This window comes from Eriocheir sinensis, chromosome 27 (genome assembly GCF_024679095.1).
Source record: "Eriocheir sinensis breed Jianghai 21 chromosome 27, ASM2467909v1, whole genome shotgun sequence".
In the NCBI taxonomy this organism is placed as follows: Eukaryota; Metazoa; Arthropoda; class Malacostraca; order Decapoda; family Varunidae; genus Eriocheir; species Eriocheir sinensis.
In genome coordinates this window covers 11,019,117-11,025,172 of record NC_066535.1, presented here as the reverse complement: position 1 = coordinate 11,025,172, position 6,056 = coordinate 11,019,117, and the positions used below count along the sequence as shown (strand labels likewise).

Below are 6,056 nucleotides of genomic sequence, written 5' to 3'. Positions count from 1 at the left end.
CTCACCAATCCAAGGTAACAAGAATACATTTATTTGCTTCACACTACTGTTCAAGTACATTTCATTGTCCCCGAACATCCATGGCAGCCGAAATTGATCATAATCTCCTTCGCCTGTGCACTTTTTTTTAACGTCTACGCCTATAGCGCCGGTAGGCTTGCTTGAGGGGCCTGGATGGTAGTCGGCCCCAGCCCTTCATGGCGTAGGCAAGTGTTTGTAGTGGCGCCATCTTCTCTTGTCATATTTACCTTTTTTTCCTCCATCATATAGTACAATATTTTTCTCCGTCATATAGCAATGTTTTCCTTCTTATTTCAGACGTGTCTTCGCCGCGTGCTCGCCGGGTGTCAGTCCGCGGGAAGGAGCTTGGTTGAGTTCACCGGAAGGGTCAGTGTTTGTACCATCTTTGTGAGTGTGTGGATATTTGTCTGTGAGGGATGAGGCGGCATTATCATCAGTAGTATAAGAATTCATATTATTTATGCTGTCATCATATCTTATATTGTATTATTTTGTGCCTTTGGCATCAGGTTTCTAACTTGCATCATATACGCTTTCCGATCTCTGAAGTTCACTAAACCCAAACATCACTGTTTTTGTTATTTTTCGAGGAAGAAAGTATATTTGACGCCTCAGATGAGAATGTGATGAGTCACTTTGCTTGATGAAATTCGTGTCTTGCTCTTCGATGAGTTCTTTCTTCTTCTATCGTCAGGTGAACGTCTGAACTCGGAGGCAACGTCCTCCCATCCACAATTATATAACTGAAAGGTCAAAGTTTTTTTTACTATTGAAGTAGACTCTTGCGTCAATGAAAACGTTGCTAACGCGCCTAGGGTTTGCTACAAAAATGTACGAAAGTTTGTTGGATGATACAAAAGTCGAAAGACTAGTTAAGAACACGTTTGACGAACATGTTAGTGATTATGCTTTGAACAGGTATGATACGTTATTATCAGCCTTAGGTAAAGTCTGAAAGTTTGTCAAACTATTTTACAATGCTACACAAGATAATTATGTACATGTAATGTGTTGTGAAATTTGCCTCAAACAGCATAAATGTCGTTTTCTGAAACAGAACGTCACATCCATAATAATCAGGGTCTCATGTACCCTGATGCCCCATCAATGAAGGAAAGTTTAGCACGGCCACTAGTTTACGACTTAATGGAAACCCTTATTTGTTTTTTCCAAGTAGGCATGGAGAACAGCGATGATGTTTACAATGAACCACGACCCTACAAATTTTAAGAACATAAGGAGTCTGCTGTAGGCCGGTCGGCCTAAACAGGGCAGCTTCTGTAAACTTAGTACCACCTATCACCATGTATCCTCCCTACCCATGAATTTATCAAACTTTTCTTGGTTGTATCAGTCATATTGGCAGTCACCACGTGACTGCCAAGCCTGTTCTACTTATCATGATATACATGTCGAACTGACCACACTGGCTTTACCGAACAAGGAATTTAGTATAGTTAATTCATATTTAGTAAAAAATTAAATGTGTTTTTTTAGGTGCTGCCTCTAGCGCCAGCTGACTGTCTTGATGGATCTCTTGTACGACCCAAGCCCGTTAGTGGCGAAGACGAATTTTATTTGTGGCTGCCGTGATGGATGACTCTTGATGATTTGGTAATCTTCCACCACTCGACAATGGTTGAAAAATCAGCGTTTCAATGGGTGTGATGATAACGGAAATGGAAAATACTATCACTTCTAAAGACGATCAAAATCTATACAATATTGCTGAAATGTTCAATAAGTATTTACGTATACGACCATAGCGCCTTGGTTGTTTCATTATCTAGGAATGTCTTGATATCCGTGTCGTGGAAGGTTAGACGCTGTCAGGGCCTGATAACTTTTTTCACATATTTTTCCGCGCCGTCTACCCAAAACCTCTCGGGGTCCGCTTAGCTGGCGTCTGCCGCGGCGCGCCCACACGCATGTTGTCTAGTACGTAGTTGTCAGCGTTGTGGCATCAGTCTCAAGGGGATTTTTTTTTTCCTCCCCTCGCTGCCTCTATTTCTAGGCAAGGGAGTGGGTCCTTCGCAATGCTAAAGCCGATGGGTCCTTAAGGTGCAGATTGATGTCCCTTTTCTGTGAATAGATTAAACTTTTCAGTATTTCTTAATTTGTTGGCTTGGCTGATGAAAACTATATAAAAAGAAACACTGGTAGTATCGTGTGTGGGAAGCGAGCACAATGTCATGTGTAATGACCGAACTATTGTGCAAGAAAAGCGACTTTGCAATTCCCTTACATCGTCTGCAAGATGCGTGTGTGCGTGCGTGCGTATACATGAAACTAAGAAACTGATTAATTCTCAACTAGGGTTAATAGGACCTTACAAAGCGTATCACTTAAAATATCTAAGTTTGTCAAGTTGCGAAAAATAGCGACAGTAATAAAGTGATTATGATAATAAAGATCTTAATATTAATAATAATCCGTCCATTTCATTAACGCTGGCGTGTTCCTTGTGCCTCCGCCACTTCGTCCCCAAACGCGTTGAATTCGTATCCGGAGAAGTGTTTGGGGGAAGCTTGTGAATCTTAGTGATGACCAAAGAGGTTAATGCCGAGAGGCGAACAGCTCATCAGACGCTTAGATTCCATCCCAAATAACCGTTTCTGGAATGCTGGTCACTTTTGAGTCTGATCATCGTTCCTCAAGTAATACCAAGCCACCTCTAGTACTAAAACCAATTATTTTTTGGCATGTCTTCCTTTTTAAAACGGACATATTTCTGGCTTTTTTTTCAGTCTTTTAATATGTACCCATTTCCAAATGTATAACAAAAACTGTGCACCGGAGGCCCTTTAACTTTAAATAAATGTCTGTTTGATGAATTACAATCCTGAACCATCATTAGTCACAGCCGTTCGTGTACTGGTTGACCGCCAGGCTGAGGCTCGGTTTTTACCTTGGCAGCATAGTATTTTTTTTCTAACTCACTGCAAGCTATTTTATATCAAAACAAATCAGGTAAGAACCTTGGCAATTAAATAAACGCACCTGACATATACTGGTGTGAGACATTCTTATATGTAGTAGTAGTAGTAGTAGTAGTAGTAGTAGTAGTAGCAGCAGTAGTAGTAGTAGTAGTAGTAGTAGTAGTAGTAGTAGTAGTAGTAGTAGTAGCAGTAGTAGTAGTAGTAGTAGTAGTAGTAGTAGTAGTAGTAGTAGTAGTAGTAGTAGTAGTAGTAGTAGTAGTAGTAGTAAGTAGTAGTAGTAGTAGTAGTAGTAGTAGTAGTAGTAGTAGTAGTAGTAGTAGCAGCAGCAGTAATAGTAGTAATAGTAGTAGTAGTAGTAGCAGCAGCAGTAATAGTAGTAATAGTAGTAGTAGTAGTAGTAGTAGTAGTAGTAGTAGCAGTAGTAGTAGTAGTAGTAGTAGTAACAGTAGTAGTAGTAGCAGTAGTAGTAATACGTAGTATCATTTTCCCTGTCCACCAGTACGCACGTCCTCTGAGCCGCAGCACGAGAGGCACTTGCCGGGACAGTTACATTTTTTCCTCAATAAACACAATTAGTGTCGTGTACAGGGCCGTCCAGTTTGTCCAAGTCAGCCACATTACCTTGACTGTCATTTTTACCCGTTAATGACACGATCACGGACGCCTGGCCGCCAGTAAACACATGTGAACACACATAGGTACACACACTTAGGTACGCATGCACTTACCTACACACGCACTTACGTACACACACACACACACACACACACACACACACACACACTAGCCCACCCACTTTTTTTCTTACTTGAGCCAAACAATCAACTCACCTGTTAGTCATTATGAACTTTAAAAATGTATATATAGTAAGTAGAATACAAGTGATATTTATAATTGTTACGGCACCCAAAACGTCTTTTAAAATCACTGACGCAGCCTATCACCACGAGTTCTAATTTGTGTACGCCGTAAAATAAAGTTCCGACAGGTGTCGAGAGTTTGGAAAAGTCTTACTATGTTCTTTTAGGGTGTCCTTGAATGACTCTGGGTCTGTCTTGATCTTCCTTCTGGACAACAGGTCGCGTGGAACAAAGTAATGATGGCGTTTAGCCAGGGCTGAAGGGTTGCGGCGCCTTGGTTTGGTTCGGTCGGGAATAAATAGTTTGGTGCTCTCCTAAATCAGGACAAGTTCCGCGAGACCAGTTTTATTTTTTTGTTATTCTTAGGGTACAAACTGTGACCGCGGATGTGAAGGTTTAATGTGGAATTTTTCCGCTCCCTAAAACAGATCGTCTGTGGGAAGGATCATCTACGTGACTCGTTGAAATATGGAATCCTCGTTTTCAGACTCCCCGTCACCTAATTTTGTCTGTGATCATTAATTTGAATCTTCTACCAAGTAATGCAAGTAAAATTTCTATGCAGTCTGTTTCTGTTGCATATTGTTGATTTTATTTTATTTGGAAGCCACTTAGAGTGTCTGACGTAATAATTGAGGACTTGATAAACTGGCTATTAAAACAGAAACTAAACTCAATTCGTAAGAGCAGATTCTGAGCTACGTTCACCCCAAGATGTGATGAGGACGGACGCCTAACGCCCAACACACTACTGTCAAAAGTTTCGACAGCTCCTCTTTAGCGAACAGCTTCTGTGCTGAAAAAAAGCTACCCACTGATCATGTGGCTTAAACATATACAGAAGAGCATATAAATTTAGTAATATGGTAAAGTTGGAGACGCTAAACCGCACGTGAAGAACCCATTACCCTGGAACACACGAAAACGACGCAAATATATACGCATTAACTCCCTCAGGCATAGGAGTAAAAAGAAGTTCTTGTTTCCTTCGAGTGGAGTACGCTGGGTACGATCATCCCTTAAAAGAAAGTAAGCAATCTCGACCAGCCGTCACTCCAGGCTTTAGAGGTTTTTATTCATGCTATCGAAGCCCACGTGTCAGTGTACGTGCTGGCCAGTATCCAGCCTCCCAGAGTATAGACCGCACGTGTAGGGAGACACTGCGGCGGAGGTCACTGCGTTTGAAGACAGCCGGGGTGTGCGTGGTCCGTAGTAAGCAGGCAGAGGCTTGGGTTGGAGCCAGTCAGGGTCAGAAGGGGATAGAAAACTAAACTGGAGGGAAGAGAAGGGAAGGGATGAGAAGAAAAGAGAATATAAGAAAAAAGAAGAAGAGAAGGCAAGTCAAAGGAAGAGAAGGGAACTAAAGGGAGATGAAAGAAAAGGGGAAATGGAAAGCAACAAAATTAAGGGAGGAGCCGGCAGGAGAACACACTGAAGAGGAAAGGAAGGGAAGGGAAAGGAAAAGGAGAGGCAGAGGAGAGGACAGGAGGGGAGAGAAGAGAAGATACATATAAAAAGTTAAGGAGACGGAAAAGATTCGCTTGTACGCACAGCCACGGTGGTCGGGATGCTCAGTCGCGTGAGACATAACGATAACCACAAGCATGACCAAGCGAAACAGACGGCCAGAAAAACAACACAAGTATTACATAACGCAATGGCTATAGGGAAGCAAATACGCCAGATTATTCAAACGTCGTGTTAGCATTTATTAAGTTATGCGACTAGTTTGGCTTTTTTATTCCGGAGTTGGTTAGAAGTATTGGGTTTTCACATTTAAGTCAACATATTGCAAACTCAGTCATAAAAAGTGATATAGAAAAAGATAAAAAAATGACCTTGCCTTGAAAATTAGCCACAATATTGTTAATGAAGACTAATACGACGTTTCAAAAATCAGGCGTAGAGTGTGTGGGGAGGGGGCTGTGTTGCTTCTGGTGTTGACGGAGGTGATGGAGGTGGGGGTGGGAGTGATCTCGGTGGTAATGGCTGTGTTGCTGCTGGTGTTGACGGGGGTGATGAAGATGGTGGCGATGGTGAAGGTGTGGGGGATCTTGGAGGTAATGTCTGTGTTGCTGCTGGTGGTGACGAGGTGATGAAGATGGTGGTGATGGTGGAGGTGTGGCTGATCTTGGTGGTGATGGCTGTGTTGCTGCTGGTGTTGACGAGGTGATGAAGGTGGTGGTGATGGTGGAGGTGTGGCTGATCTTGGAGGTAATGTCTGTGTTGCTGCTGG

General features: G+C 42.3%; 1 protein-coding gene across 1 annotated transcript in view; it reads left to right on the top strand.

Annotated features, from left to right (window-relative positions):
• Positions 1–323: 323 nt before the first annotated feature.
• Positions 324–6,056, top strand: part of LOC127004130 (proton-coupled folate transporter-like) — a 35,238-nt gene continuing 29,505 nt past the window's right edge. Inside the window, exon 1 of the mRNA XM_050871526.1 lies at positions 324–387. The gene's annotated coding sequence lies outside the window, so the exon portion shown is untranslated. The remainder of the gene's footprint in view (positions 388–6,056) is intronic.